The sequence below is a fragment of the Thunnus maccoyii genome, chromosome 12 (genome assembly GCF_910596095.1).
Source record: "Thunnus maccoyii chromosome 12, fThuMac1.1, whole genome shotgun sequence".
NCBI lineage: Eukaryota > Metazoa > Chordata > Actinopteri > Scombriformes > Scombridae > Thunnus > Thunnus maccoyii.
The window spans coordinates 26,744,759-26,762,015 of NC_056544.1; the positions used below are offsets into that span (position 1 = coordinate 26,744,759).

At 39.4% G+C, this 17,257-nt stretch overlaps 1 long non-coding RNA gene across 2 annotated transcripts; it reads right to left on the minus strand.

Moving 5' to 3' along the window:
• Positions 1 to 7,396: 7,396 nt before the first annotated feature.
• LOC121908953 lies at positions 7,397 to 14,595 on the minus strand. Of its 2 annotated transcripts, none has more exons than XR_006099329.1 (3): positions 14,514 to 14,595; positions 8,230 to 8,319; positions 7,397 to 7,937 (listed from the first exon to the last, which is right to left on the minus strand). It is a non-coding gene; the product is annotated as an uncharacterized LOC121908953 (long non-coding RNA). The 2 variants fall into 2 exon arrangements; XR_006099328.1 differs by lacking the exon at positions 14,514 to 14,595 and adding an exon at positions 10,329 to 10,456.
• Between the last annotated feature and the right edge of the window lie 2,662 nt (positions 14,596 to 17,257).

The following is a 17,257-nucleotide window of genomic DNA, read 5'->3' on the forward strand; positions in this document are numbered from 1 at the left end:
GTATTATTTATTTTGTAATATCCAACATTTTTCTGACAAAAATAATGTATTTGGTATTCACAGGCCATTTGTCTTGCCACTTTAAATTGAATAAAGTAATAGAAAACAGCTTTTTGTGTTCACTTTCATGGATTTATTCATTTTATGGAGTAACTATGTATTCTTTTTTCCCAAGTTTCCCGACAAGTTTCTTCATCTCCGGTTCTTTGCTGTAAATACATACATACATTAGTTATTTATCCAGCTTTTACTCTGTCTGGTGTTCTCTAGTGACTGTGTAAATGACAACAGTCTCTGATAATGTGCTGCTCACACTAATAAAAGAGAGCTGAGAGACAACTGAAACTGAAGACATCTGCAAGTTTAAACTCTTTCACAACTGCTTCCTCTAGCACTTTCCATGTTCAAATGATACTGTGGTAAACCTCTCTGCGTAAATCCTATAATAGCTGCTCAGAATATTGTAGGAACTCCCTGCAGCATCCATAGCAGTAGTTAGCATCTCTGTGTTTTCAGTTGGCCTGTTTAGAAAACTGCCATTTGATGGATCAGCAGTTTAGAGTATTAACCACTAACTGGCTTCATTGGTTGTCTGGATCACTTTTGGCCAGCTGTCCACAGAGGATCAGAGGATAATTTACCAGCTCAACACATGGCTGACGCCTTGATGTGCTCACATCCACAACATAGTAAAATCCTCCTCTTGCTTACCAACATAGAAATGAATCCTTGCCAGCACTCATTTAAACATTGAGGTTATATTGGTAAAATAACCTTTTCTTGAAGTACCAAAATAAAGTTGATTTAATGGCAGTTGTTCATTATTTTGCTGTAAAAACTAAAAAAAATCTGCACTCTTTCAAATATTACTTCTGATGCTGTTGTAAATAACTATTATCATCATGCTAGAATATTATTCTGGGAGACTTTTGTGATGATTTTTATTCCCACTTAACTTGACCACCTTTTGTACATCAGAATGTATCTGGTATGAAAAGTTTTCAGCAACATGAGACATCTTGTAAGCCTGAACAAAGTAAACAACTTGCTCTCAAAGGCTGCATTGTCACATTTTGCTGTACAATAAAATACAATACAGTATGTTTAAAAAACTTGAGCAACTTGTGGATGCAGGCCGCTCTAAAACTTATCTTATATTCCCTTGAAGACTCAAAAAATCATAAATTATAATTGACAAATACTGCTAAGTATCCACTAAGCACTGATCTGCTGATGCGGAGGTCAAAAGATGTTTAGACATCTTGGTGAAAATAGAACAGATTTGATTGAAAGGTTTTTTGACATCAGGTTACATAAATTACAATGTTTTAACAGCATTTCAATGACTGTAATTCAATGTGTTTAACTATAATTTTAGTTAGTTGTTTTAGCTAGATTTATTATTTTTTACTATTCATTTGTGACTGAAAAGGAATTGTTATAAACATGTAAAGCACTCTGAGAAATGATGAACAAGTCCTTTTAAAATTAAAGACAAAATACATAGTTGGTCCATGCACTCCAGAAAGGCAAATGGAAATGCTGATGCCCCTATCAGCAGGACAGCATCGTTTTTTCTGTGCTTTTCAAAACTGTTACAAATCTCTGTTGAAAAATAAATATGTTGGTTATGTTTAGGCACAAAAATGACTAGGTTAGGTTTAGGGAAAGATCATGGTTTGGGTTAAAATAGCAGCAATAAAAGCACTTTGTTAAGGCTAGGGGACCTTCATCGTCATGGTTACAATAACAACCATGTGGTTAAGGTCACATGGTCATGGAAAAAAAAAACATTCCGACTTGCGGTTTGAATCGGGAAATGAACAGCAATCTCCCGTTTTAAAGTCTGGTGTGTTGTTGACCTTTCTTTCAAAAACTCAGTTTCCATTAACTGGTTATGGCATAAAGGTATAAAGGTTATGGAACTGCTTGACTGTGTCTTGGTATGTTTGCTGCACATACATCATCTGGTCTGCACTGTGAGGTTATCAGGTTTGTGAGCCAACCAAACTTTTGGCTCACAGTAAGCTGTTGAGACAAAGTCATTACGAGTAGTCTGTGGTTCACAGCGAAGTGTTCCCAGGTGTGACTGCAGTGAATTCTGTCTCTGTTTTTGTTGGACACCATGCTGAAACCCTACTTGAACCTGAGCTACAGCATGTGTTTACTTTGAGATTTAATTCTACTGTGAATTCTCGAGAGATGCAACACAACGAGAGATGAGCGGAAACTTGGCCAGGCAATTAATTTCCTCTATGTCATATGCACAAACACACACACACACAGCACAGGTAGAGACACACAACCAACACCCACAAACTCAGCAAATACGACGTACCTCCACTTGTGTACACAGACTGGTTGAGACAGGCCAAACATGCCTGATTTACGTCTCTCACACTGGTCATAATCTCACTGTTTTGTCCAACAGTAGAAGCAATTAGTGCTGACATTTGTTTTTACATCAACATTCCAAAGTTGACAAGTTGCTTCCCCTAAACTGAAAATGCGATCACCATGTGTGTTTGCACTGGCGTTTCCCACGCCACTTATGCTTTCGCGGTTGCGTGCGACGTTTAAAATCTATCAATGCGCGCACCTTTCACACATACGTTCGACAGTTTGTGTCATCTCCAGAAGGATGCAAAGTGGAAAACACATGGTTGCTATGCCCCGGGTCTTAGCGTGGTGAAATAGCAGCTTCACAATCTTATTCTGACTCTGCAACATGCCCTGCAATGTGGCACACAACTGCAAACTGTCTGCACCCACTAGACCCTGACGTATCAGCAGTTAGTCAGCCTGAATCTCACATTACCTTTCTGCACACAAACTGACACACACTGAACAAAAAAAAAGCATCAAAAATATTTCAAAACCTTGTAACTGTTTCAGAGTAAATACTGAACTAATTTGTGCCTTTTTTATGCTTATTAAGAGCAAAAAAACTAAACAGAAAAAATAGGATGTTGAACTAGATGGTGTATTTTAAATATAAACCTTCAATTCTCTGTATATTCTAGGACTTCCACAGTTCTTTCAACTCTTAGATAATCTTTTACATTAAGTATAGAGGAAACAGAGTATAATGTGAGATTTCCCTCCATGTTAAGCTTCTGGTCAATGTGATATGGGCCATTTTTGTGGATTTCACCCAGTTCTTCACCACTGGTCAGATTCTTTATGCACCATTACAGTAGAAAAGAGAGAGGTGAGGCCATCCTTGACCACAGGTTCATTGTTTCCCTTCACAAAAAATATATATAATCAACAATATGCTTGAAGATTTGACTGTTGGCTGCTCACTTTGCAGTCTTTTCTGGATTTTCTCCTCAAGTTACTTCCTCCTTACTTCCTATATTCTTGTACTTTACTTTTGGTGCGCTTAATGTTGGCAAGCTTTCATTTTCTCATGTGTCTTTCTTTCTGTTCCTTTGAGATATGCATTTTTTCTCCACTGTAGTTTTAGTTTGGGCAGATATTTAACTCTGATGTCAAAAGGCATTTCCAAGATCTATTTTTAAAAGGTCTTCAATTAAATCTTCTTGGTGACTGTGGTACAACTTGAATGTACCCGTCCCAACCTGAAACTTTACAATTATCACCTGTAACTGATTTCTATAGCAGAATTTGGTATAAGAAACAATAATCTGGCAACTTTTCTGCAGTGGCAGTTCTTTAAGAATAAAGCACCTGTCTCTGATGGGTATGGACTGTCTGAATAAACTTGTCAATGCCTACTTCGCCCTTTGCACTAATGCTGCATGACCATCATAGGAAAAAATCTATGTAAGGCAGCTGTTAAGTAGGAATCCGAGCAAAAAAAAAAAAGTCCTCATGGATTTTTTTTTTCTTTATTTGATAGACACAGAAGAGAAAGAGACATGACATGCAGCAAAGGCCCCAGGCCAGATTCAAACCCAGGATGTCACAAATACAAATATTTCCAGATACTGCAATCCAGGCCATGTCGGTAACGAGGGGGGTTATGGGATTTTGCTGTGGCTGGTATTTCTTTACATTTACGCCCTCATGGGACACCAACAACCATGAGCTGAGATATGATGATCAGCTCGTCATGGGAGCGACTGGAGCTGATCATCATTGTCATCTGTGCAGCACGTGAAGAAGTTGATGATCCCCTGTGAAACATCCTTTGAGTCAGACTTCTTCCCAAGACAGTGTAGGTGTCTGTACAGTGCACAATTCTGCCACATTCATGTGGTTCGCAGAGGCAACCAGGCAAAAGCGTCTTGGCGTCAATCATACAGGTGTGTGTTGTGTTTACCCAAGTCCCACAGCGAGAGGTGTCAGTCTCTATATACAAGCTGTATCTGTGGCAGCTTTGTCTGCTGACAGGAGGAACAGCGTGACAAAACAGCAGGGAGATTGGCATCCATCTTGCCCCCCCAGGCGCTCTGCTTGACGCTGTACACATTGCTGGATGCTTTAAATTCCTCACCCTAGAAGAACTGTCTTGCGTGATCTTCTTCCAAAGCTTGTTCTGTCTTCTGACTGGAATACTGTCGGAGTGCTGAGGTTTTTTCTCATCCGGGGGATGTTTTCAAGTAGGTGAAAGGAAAGGGTGTGCAAAGATACCATTCAGAGAAATATACATCTGAAATAGTTTGTCTGTGACTTTGTTTCTACAGACCATTTTTGGGTCAAAGTAGTCGAACAAAACGATACGACCATAAGAATTTTTTTTTACACAGGAATGAAGGTTTCTTCTCTTTTACAGCAAAAACACTCGGCCTCTGATTTTTCCTGCACTAAATGTTTTCCTCTCTCTCTCTCTCCTTCTTGCTGTCAGATAGCACACACACACAAAACAAATCTGAAAGTTGAACAGAAGATTTCTTTTCACAACCGTCAGACCTGCCTACACAGTCAGATCAAGCAGATGGCAAGTGCTTCGCATAAAGGGCATGAAACTAAATCTGTGGGGCACCTGCACCACAGAGGCCAGGCTTCCAGTGAAAACCAATACCGTCTCTTCAAATGTTACCAGGAAACCAGAGCACTAATAGCCCCCTGACAATGGACAAACTGGGAGAGATCGACCTGGCTTCTCTCTTTTGGACTAGGCATGAATGAGGTCATTATGGATTTTGGTGTGTAGCTGGAAGGATAACATCTGTATGGACACTAACTGAATGAGCTGTATGAGCATTTAAAGGTGCTACGTCCTGCGCTGTAGCTTTCTTGTTAGCACTTTACACTTATAACTGGTGCAGTCTCTTGATTTTTAAGCTTCTGTCTTGGCATTTAACAACATGAGCCAATAGATTTAGTTTCGAGTGAAAAATGCTGGATTGCATAATGGCACATGACAGAATGAGGGTGTTGTTCTGCCAGAGCAAATAAAAAAATCAAAGGCACTCACGGTTTTCTGGCAAAGGCGGGTAAAAAGTCCACTCAATAATTTTTCCAACCCTCACCTATGGTCTGTGTGATCATGGATAGCGTGCTTTGGGTAGGGTGGATCAGATTTGGGAATCTGATGTCTCCTGGATACCTCAGTGTGGTGGTAAACTGGGCTTGTCCAACTGGGAGGAAACCACGGGGCAGTCCCTAGAGCACATATCTCATCTGGCCTGAGAATGCCTTGGGATCCCCCCAGAAAGAACTGAAAGATGTGGCTGGGGTGAAGGATGTCAGGGCTACCTTGCTTAGCCTGCTTCTACTGCGACCTGGATCTGTGCAAGCTAGCCCACACTTTCACTGGGAAGTGAAAGAGAGACTTGATGCACTGGGGTTATCCAGCATTCAGACTGAAAATAGCACTGTGTCATAAAAAAACAAAACAAACACCAGCCTCCTCATTCATTTTAAAATTACTCTAGAGAGTGTCATGGGTAGCATTGTGCTAATTTGACTGTTTACCTCGCAAGCATCCTCGCAGAGGACAAAAGTTGTATTGCGGTGATAACTTCTCAGAGTTTCTAAATCCTGCCTCAAAGGAGTATAAAACACTTTTACAGTGTCCTGGAGTTTGATAAGCCTTTTGGTGATTTGCATGCTGGTCAAAAGACTCCTTAATGTCTAGGTTAAAACAATGATAAATTAGTTTGAAAGGTATTTTAGACATATAGATTACATAGAACAATTGTTGAAAGAGAATGTTGATTTGAAACTGAAACCATTTTTAACCTCTATGCATCCATTTATCCATCCACATTTGTTTAAAACACTATTCTCTCTCTTTTTTTACCAGCCCATAATTAATTCATTAATGTTTTACACACGGGCAGCAAGGCAGTGCGTCAATTATGCGTCCGGGCTCCCAGGCCACTCCCAGCCATTCAGCGTAAGCCCCTTTAGAGAAGATAACCTCAGGCTTTAGTCCTTATTCTGTCCGCAGATTTGCAAAAGACACAGTCCCATATGCCTCATTGTGTGCTGAATTAGACCTCCCTCCATTCAACTGAACCTTGAGAGTAACCCCTTGGCCGCCTCTCCGCCATTGGAAGCAAACCAATTAGAATCAATTGGCTGTATTCTCTGGGGTGATTAGCATACATGCTCCACTCGTGGGGCTTTGACAGTTATTGAAGCTGTCCGGTTTGAGTGCCGTCTGTAGGGCTGCTTCGTCACCTCGCTAACCACAGTTGATAATAATGAAGACTAATGAGCTGGTTATAAATGGGAAAGAATAAGATATGGATCTATGTGTCATAAATCTGTGTTTTAGTAAGATTTCTTCCCAGTGAGGTGATTATGAATATTTGCAATGTCTGAATATTTTTCAGGGGAGTCTATGAGGCTCACTTCATTTGTAAAATAAAGTGTGTGTTTGAGTCTGCATTTGATTAGCTTTATTCAAAAAGAAAGAAATATCCTTTTCCCGAGTGAATGCCAATCACTGTAACAGTATGATCGCTAGTCTGGAAGTAAAAGACCTTATGGTTTACCCTTATAATTAAATAGTGAAATTACAAAAGAAAATTGGTAAATATCCAGGGTTACAGTTTACTTTTAGTAAACATTAAAGACAAATTTCATTACAAAATGTCCTTAGCACATCCGCTAAACAAAGCTGCTGCTGCATCAAGTAATCTTTTTTATGTGGCCTTATACTCACAGTCTGTAACCTTCTTGTTAATCTACAGCAAGGATGACTGGTAGAATACTGCGTGTTTAGTTTGTTCTTGATGGCATTAAGTGATGTCGGCCAGTTGGCCAGCTATGTATTGTGAATACACATATTTAATATTACATCAAACAGCTTTCTCATTGTCAGATGGGCAGGTTTGAAGAACATTTGTTAAAAGTAGATTATGGAGTGCACGTCCAGTCCAATAAATACTCAATTTTAAGTGTTTCAACATAATTCACAATACGGATGGACATAATAATGATACATTTAATTAAAAAACATCATGGATTACAATTAAGTAAAGATTTCCAGTTAGCCATTGTTTTCTACAACAGTTTGGAAATTAAACCATTTGTATTTCCTCCAGCCATGGATAAATGTCATTAAATGCTAAACTGCCAAAGGGTATTAACTGAAAAACCAATAACAACAATGACTGGCTAATTAAACGACAATATGGCTTCCACTGAATACAAAATGTGTCAATAACACACTAATCATCTAAATAAGGAGCCTTCAGCTCATTGCATGGTAAAGCCTTCAAATTTACTGGGATCTGTGCTGGCTGATAATGTGAATCCAGTGGCCTCTGGCATAAATGCAGGCATAATGAATCATGGGAGCCCTCCAGAGGATAGTCCAATGGATGTTTTCCAGCCGATCTTCATTAGCTGCCATCCAGCTGAAACATCTGTCACTGGAGTGCTTGGCACTGTCCCATGGCAATTAGTGAGCTGCTCGCAACAGGTTCTGCTGGAAGATAAACAGGACGCAAGCAGAGCCGAGAGCATGCACACAGAGCTCCACATGGGCACAGCGAAGCAGATAGAAGCTTCAGCTGACAATTTATCCATGTGTACATGCACACACACACGCGCGCACACACACACACACACACATGCTCATGGTGTGCATCACAACATCTTGAAACATACAAAACTGAGCTGGCTGCACAGTGCATCATATAGAAATATGTAACCTCATACTGTAAATCAGATTGTGCTATTTTTTGATGCACATACACACATAAGCAAGAAGAAACACCTGCACATAGTGTCCATGTGCATACACACACATAGAAACACAGTCTCTTACTGTATGTAAGGATTTCGTGTGTTGGGATTGCACACCTATCACTGCAGGCATAAATCATCTCCAGACTTGCTTGCTTTTATGATCTCTGACAGTAGGTTGTTGAATTCTGTTCACTCGGCTGCCATCTGTAGGTTTGTAAATGACAAAATATCAATCCTTCTGCAATATCTCATTGGTGTATGGTCACATACACTATATGTCATTAATGCATGTACAAAGTCAGGGGTTGGACGGTGAAGTCATTACTAGAATTGATTTTGAAACTATGAAAATAGTAGTGGACAAAACATGAGTTCAATGACGTTGATAACAAATCAGAAAAATACGAGATACCATATACAAGAGTTAGACCAAAGGCATTGTAATGAAGTTGTAACATTACAGTAACAAGGGAAATGGATTTAAAAGACTTTCAAGATTGTTCTATTGTCCCTCATGCCAGGAAGAAATGTATCACCAGTCAAGAACAACATTTAGTCTCCATAGGAAGTACAACACAGTAATTAATATAGCAAATAAAAAAATACATAGAGTCCACAAGACTAAACATAAAGAGTAAAATACACAACAGTTAGGTCAAAAGTAAAGTAACAGTTACTTAGAATGGTGTATTAGCTACACATTAGCTTCAGACAGCTAACCATATTGGCAAGCTTAGTTGGCTATATAATCTATATTATATATTGTATTAATCACAAATCAAAAATCACAAAATAGCTGTCATCAAAAGAGTAGCTACAGATAATGTTCCAACATGTGCATTTAGGGAGTAGATCAAAGATGCCTGTCAGTATGTTCTTGGTCACAGACCAGATAAAACAGTGTACGTGGACGTAACAATGTCAGTTAAACTGCTATGGAACTGTGCCAGTAGGGGTTGCTACTAGCAACAAAATGTTTAACTGAAACCAACTGCTGATGGCAGATCATAAAATGTTTATTGTTTCTCCGCAACATAGAGAGCTGAAGTCGAACCAGAATTTCCAGATTCCGCTCCAGAAGTAAGAAAACCTCATTAAAAATCCCATTGACATAAGTATGCTAATAACTAAAAATCCAGCCTTGGCACAGAACCTTTCTCAACTGCATGTTGTGTGGCGTGCCTCATATGTTTACATAAAGGCAGGAGTTGTCTGAAAAATATTCTAATCTCATTGTTTATTCAATAGTTGTGTTTTTTAGCGGTCTTTAATGAATATTTTTTCCCATAAGACCTAGACGTGTTAGCTAAACGTCACGGCTCGACAGAGGGGACGAGTCCATGAGCGAGTGGAAGGGTCGCGGCTAGTTCAGACATGTCTGTAATAACAGTTGGACAGAGAGGAGCGAACACTGTACACGCCTTTACACAGCAGAGATTATAACTAGAAAAATGAATAATGACTTGTGTTGGAGAGTTTATATGGATAAAACCAAGTTGTACTGTAGTTTTTTCGGTGCGCACAATGAATACGTTTAACTTTGTTAAAATAACAAAGGCTTACATTTCTCATAGTGGATGCGGATAAGTCTTAGAAAGTAAGGAAACTCCAGAAACAAGCTTCATTTTTTCAGAAAGACCAATGAAAGAAACGCTGAATAAGAGATTGCACTGAGTTACAGAAGCTAGTGGAATGGAGGCTAAACGGACTTGACGTCATGACTTTGGCTCTCTATAGCTGAATACACTATTTCTGACTTGCACTTTGGTTCCTCCTAGCTCAGAAACATACACTTAGACACATTTTCTGATCTGACGCCTCTATGGGCAGGGCAACATAATGTAAGTGTGCCTTTCAAAACCATTACATTTCACTCTTAAAAAATAAATACATTTGAAGATGACAAGGCTATGGCAAGGTTTGGTTAGGCACCAAAATTACTTGGTTTAATTTAGAGAAGGGAACTCTGTTGTGTTGAAGTGGTTAAGAGCTGACTTCCACCCACCGCCACCTCCACCCCTTTGTCAGCTTTCCCTCCATCGCTGCTTCACTCTCAGCAATACACAAAGAAGCAGTGAAGCGGTACGAGAGGGCAGCTCAAGACCAGAAATCCTCACCAAACACCACCACCACTATTCACTATTCACACACACACACGCACACACACACACACTTAAAACCTCTTAAACAAACTGATGTAGAGTGCCACATACCTGAGCTAAAAGTAAAATGGATGTCAAGATCAACCAGGGAGGCTTTAACTCTGAGAGTTCCTTTAATGGATGTCACCGTCAGGTCAAAAACGTGTTGGTTTAGAGTGTGTGTGTGTGTGTGTGTGGCCATAAATGACACATCAACATATATGGAACGCAGCAGAAACTCATCACCGCTCTGCCTCCTGAAACTAAACGTAATGAGAAATATTGAATTGTGTCCACATAAAAATCCTTTGTTATGTGTTTAATCTTTATTCTACATGTTGCTTTCTTTTTAGATGATCGCAAGTCATCTCAAAACACCCAGCATCAGTAAGTGTCTGTCATTTCAAAAGGCTGAATTACTTAACTTTCAGTATCCACATATCTTCAAGGATCCACACAAATCAATTATATCATTTATAACCACACAAACTGCACGCACCAACTGTGCAAGAACAACTATGTTATACTGTTTGTGCTATGGGACTTTACAGAAGTGTCTGTCAGTGATTTATCCGTTTAGTCTTTAACTCCAAACTTTTTACTTTAGAACTATAAAACTAAAGAAGGGCGTGCACATTGAGCATATATTGCACAATAAAAGCCTTTGAAGAGTGCTACTTAAAACAGAAACCTTTAGACAGTAAAAATGGAACTCATATTTTAAGACACATCATTGGTTTTGGGAGTAATTGTTGTGAAATGTTATGGTTACATGTGTATTTCCTTTGTCAATCAAATCTAAAATCGCGGAAGTAACTTATTGTGTAAAGTTATAGAGTAATCTAAATCCAGTAATTTGCAAAACCAATAGATGCAGACACAAGGTCATATGGTAGTAATGTAAACACATTTGAATAAAGACATTTCCTGGCCTTGTTCCATGCACGTCCACAGAAGGGAGACCTCCTGTTCCCCTCCCATGACCACATTGAATGCTAAATTTATCATGTCCTGACATTTTAAAACAAACATATCACTGTTATGGGATTTCTAGGGGGGAAAAAAATCAAAATACCTAGATCATCACTGGCAGCACAGTCAATCTGAATCAATCAAATGTTGATAATGAAAATATGTATAGAAAAATGTTGAAATAATGACAATAAGGGCAGATTTAGTTACTTCTAAAAACATATTTTCAAGACCCCATTACAGACCAAATGACACTATGGAGATTTTTTTTGCAAATTGCTATTATCACACATTTAGTTAACAGAAAACGACTGAATCTTTTTATTGTGTCTCTAATTTACAATGACCAAAACAACTGCAAATAACTTTCTTTACAATTTCATTCTGTCATTGGTTCAACAAGTAAATAAGTAAATGGCTTGCAGATCAGCACTGGAAGGTAGCAAATTTCTATATAGAAGAAGAACTCAATGCCCCCCCACATGCACAGGAAGCCTTCATCTCAAATAAACAAAGTGTGGAATGATGGGAGATCCTTATCGAGATACGCACATTCGTACACAAGGAAGAGACAAAAGCAAACAAAAAAATGCCACACAGTTTAGCAAAGGCAGACAAGCAGATACACGCCCTGACCTCCTCCTCGCTAAATAATCAGCAATGGAATCTGCAAGACAAATCATCTCTTCCCAAAGCTAGTATCGGTGGGAGCAATTATTTTCCAATCGTCTTGACAAATCAGCAAAGGACACAAGTAGACACTGGTGAAAACTAAATTAAGATAGGCAGCAGTCACTGAGGTTTCAGGAGATTATCTTGGAAATATTTGGCATTCAGAGGTGCTAGTGTGAGAAGACAGGCGGATGATCACGAGAATAGCATCAGCCTGTGTTAAAGTTGTCTACAAGTAAAAATAAATGTGCAGGAAAACTTTGCCACTGTTATTCAAACATCACCGTTTTGGAGAAAACTGAATGGAGGTTGAGAATAGAGACATTTTTCCTGCATGCGGTAATGTCGCCTCTCACTGCATGCCAGATAATGAGCAGCAAGTCTGGCCCTTTGTATAATTTAGGATGGTAGTTTGTTATTGCACGACTGTGATTATGAATAACACAGTGGCTCACTCCTCCAGGAGTTTAGTCTATTCCTTCTTTCCAGCGTTGCGCCAGGCAGACACCCAGATCCCGCTGATTAACTGGGACACAGGAAGCCAGCATGTAAACAGAGGAAGACAAGCAGGCTACTGTTGGGGCTCTATATCTGTTTTTATGTGGTGCATTGTACTTTGTGCTCTATTGTCCTACTTGAAACCAGTATCAGATTATACACTGAGAAAGGAGACATGGTAGAAATAAGCTTTTGGGCTTTCATGTTGATGTTTGATTTGATACACTGTCAAGGTAAACGGTGTCTGCACGTATAAACTGCTTTATCAGTTTTAGAAGAATGAAATGATCAATAATGTAGGTCTAAGGAAGCTACTTTGATACGTTTTTTAAATGTTTTTTTTCTTTTCTTATCTGTTGTGTCTGGATATACTGTAATGCCATATCATTAATACACAAGTAGGGCTGTCAGTATGTCAGTAGCTTGCATATCATTATTGCGAAACCCAGTATCTGTCAAATCCTCAGAGGTGGGAAGTAATTAAGTAGACTTACTTAGGACAGTTTTTCCATTTTGGGAGACTTTTTACTATTCATGTTTTACTACCTTTAACCATTTCCTTTACTTTGTACTGTATATTGAGATACAGTGTGAGATAGAAGGCTATAAAGATGACTGCATCGGTCCTTTGTTCAAATGCTTTAAATGGTGGAAGTGACTTTTTTATAGCGCCGCAGAACCTCTAGAGAGAGATCAGGTGATTCAAAGTCCCATCTCCTACTAACGTCAATGTTGTTTTCTTTTAATAATGATCATGATCTTTCTCTAAACATACCCAACTATCTAAACTTGACCAGACATTACAAATGAAGCTGGAAGATCAGAAATGGCTTACATAGTATGAAATAATTTTTGTTATGACTTAACATGTGTTAAGTTACTGCTGATACAAACCCAACATTTCCTGCTTTACATATTAAAAAGTTTTTAAATTACTAAATAATGGGAGACTTGTATTATGAAGAATTTACAGGAGATGAAACTGGATTAGCAGAGCTTCATTTGTGGCATTAAAAACCAGTCAACACAACAACATATGGAGATATTTGGAGCTGTTTGTTGAGTGGACTAGTTAGAGATAATGCAGGTGGAACAGTACAAGCAGAAACAGCCACAGTGATGATGATGATTTATGAAGATCTGCAGACAACCAACACACCTTCAACGGGTAAACAACTTATTTTACTTTGCCGTGCTGTGTGATGGAAAAACACTCATAGCGTGCCAGCTCTACTCGAGTCATAGCTTGGCGTGACTACCACCAAAACAATAAAAAAATGCCATAATGTTAGCGGAGCGGAGCAGTGAACTGGCACGCTGTGCATGGAGCCGATGACCATATAAAGAAGTCTGTCACAAGCTGACATCAGCTTGGGCTGAAAGTAGAAAAAAAACGTTGGAAATGAAGTGTTCAGAGCCTGTACTTCATTGTAACATTATATATATATGACTGAAAATAAGGAAAAGCTTAACAGGTGCCCTTTAAACTTGGAAACACAGTTATTGAAACACCATATTCAAAGCATGTTCCATGAAGAATGTAATTTGCTAGTGCTGCTAATACTTGTTTATTTTTACTTCAAGGACCAGTATGTAAGATTTAGTGGCATCTAGCAGTGAGGTTGCAGACTGCAACCAACGAATGTACGGTGGCTGTGATACTCGTGAAAAACGTGAAAGGCCCTCTCTAGAGCAAGTGTTTGGTTTGTCCATCCTGGGCTACTGTAGAAACATGGCAGTGCAACATGGCAGGCTCCGTGGAAGAGGACTATGTAAATATAAAGGGCTCATTCTAAGGTAATGAAAACACAACACTTCTTATTTTCAGGTGATTATACACTAATTAAAATATACTTATGAATATTATATTCCATTTCTGTCAATAGAGCCTCCTAAACCTACACACTGGTCCTTTAAATGCAGAATTTATCTTTGTATTAGACTATTTTTTCACTCCTTTAACTGAAATCCTAAATGTAATATCACTAAAATCACTTTCAGTAAGTACAATAATAAAGGAATTTGTCTTGGTGCAAAAACATGTCGATTGCTGACACATAAACATGCATACAGGAAAAAACATGCTCCCTCTAAAGCTCCATTTTGCTAAATTACCTAGTGTTGAAAATTCCTTGAGTCAGGGAGTGAATGAATAAATCACTATATGTTCCTGTCTGTTTTCCTCTTCCTGTGTGCGACCTCCGCATCTCTTGACGCCAACGAATCCCCTCTTCCACCCGAGAGGCAGCCGTTTTATTAAACGCACCCGGCAGATTTATGTGAGGAATGGGCTGTTTGATTCAGGAAGCTAAGGGGATCAGCAGGGGAATTAGAGGGCATGTGTACACACACACACACACACACACACACACACACACACACACACACAGACACACACACACACACACACACAGAGCAGTGTATATATGTGGAAGAAACATTTAACACGCATATTCACACGTACAGGAAATACTAAACTGCAAATACCTACACAATGACAAATATATTTACACACATGCACAAACATGCAGAGGAAACCCTTGAACACAAGATGATCTGGACTGAATGGCTGGACACATACGCACTCAAACACACACACACACACACGCACACACAAACACACACACACACACACACACACACACACTCTCACACAGTGAGAGTCAGAGCTTATGAGACCTGATGAAGACAAGTGTTCTATCAACAAGTCCAGCTCCGGTATCGTTTCCTTCCTGAGGTTCACCGCAAACATTACAGGCCTGCTGGCTCATTCGCTTGTGGCAGGGTTACTAACAGGGTTGCCAGGTTGGTGGGAGGTAATGGGCTGAATACCCGGGTGGCGTGGGATGGCTGGGAAACACACACACATACACACACACATCCTCAGACGCACACATAAAAATTAAGTTATCTGCAAAACACATGCAGAAAGACAAGAAACATGCAAAGACACGACATGTAATCACATCACAGGACACTGAAACATGCAATAGATACAGTCCATGCACATGTACACACATACACTCACGCTTTAAAGGAAAACCCAAAGACGAGGATGAAGAGATTAGTTTATCATCCACGGTGCTGACAGATCCTGCTTATGTGACCACAAACCAAACAACCATCAATCTCTTCACGGCAGGAGAAGCAGGACGAAGGAGAGGACGGTGAAGAGTTTTACATGTGAAGGTCTAAACATTCAGGAGTATTTAGCTTCAGTTAGAGTGAGTACACACACACTACTCTGGAAAGGTCTAAGTGGTGTTATTCATCAGAAAAAGGGCAGCTGTGGATTTTACTGTAAGTTGACAGTGAAAGAGGAAATTCAGATGTGGGTCACACTTTTACAGTTTTTTTTACGATTGATTAAATAAGATTTTGAAAACAGGGCTCATTTTCTCAAAACACTTAACACAGTTTCACAAAACCACACACCTAAAGTGCAAAACACCTCATATATCCCACAAAATGAAGCACTACATTCATAACTACGTGGACACTTACCAAATCAAACTTTTGCACCAAATGGCACACATTTTATTCATATTACCAGATTTTTGTCCAACTAGCTACACACTGTTGTGCTCAATGAAAAGCACTTCCATCTTCAGTGGCTTCGGTGGCTTCGTCATTATAATAGTTCTGTACAGTATGCAGAGAATTCTGCAGAGAGGGATTGTTCAAGTCCACAGAAATATGTGCAGAAACATTAATAAACAGTTGAAACAAAACCTTTTTATTTTTCTCCACACCACATCAGTGCAACGTATGCACGGCACATACAGTATACATATGCTCTCTATCCAATACAGTAAACAGAAAAGAAAACCTTGAGGAAAATATATACAGAAAAAAAAAAACAGAAGAAAGAAAACTACTTAGGCTGCATCTCGCCGTCTAGCTGGGTCTGGCCACAGCACCTCATCAACATCACAGGCAATGTCTTCCCTGGCTAGACATTGAGGGAAGAAGCGCCTTGAGTGTCGTATCCAGTCCTGGAAAGCACCCACATCAATATCATCACATGCCAATATCATCAAATTGTGGGTGGTCAACAAACCAGTTTTGAATCAGGGCTGGACCATGGAAGCTGACATTGTCCCATACTACAACATATCTGTGCTGTTCTGCGTCATCCATATGGTCCGCCGGTATCAAAATGTTGTACAGTTTGTCCAAAAAATGTGAGTATGTGGGCTGTGTTGTATAGACCAAGGTTGGCACGGTGGTGGAGGACATTATGTGTGAGGGGGCCACACTTTGTGATGTTGCTGCCACATTGGCCAGGAAAATCTACGATGGCTCTGTGACCAATGATCTTCCTTCCCATTGTCTTGGTCTTTGTGAGGTTGAAGCCAGCATCATCGATAAAAATAAACTCATGTGAGATCACATTAGCATCCATTTCCACACAAAACAAGCAAAAATTCAGAAAAAAAACAGTCAATATGGTGTAGTCCAGTACACTGGGGGAAAATAATGTACTATGTGTAGTGCAGTGTAGTCAATCTTTTACTTAAATCCACATATTTATGTCTCAGATTTGATTCTTTCAGAATTTCTCTCAAAAGACACCATGTAAAGCCGCTGTTGAAAATTGTGTTGTCAGTTATGATGTGGCTTTGAATCTCTCAGATTCTAATTGTTTTATTTGCCAAAGCCGAGTTGATTACTGCTGCTTCCTGTGCCTCATTGAACATTCAAACCCCTCCACCATTATGACTTTGTCTCTCAGTCCTTAACGAAAAACAAAAATATAGTTATCAGTGGTCAATATAATGGTCAGTGTAGCTTAAGAAGTTTGTTTTTCCACAGTAAATTGTGCAGGACTCTTGTACAGTTAAAGAGTGTATGACATG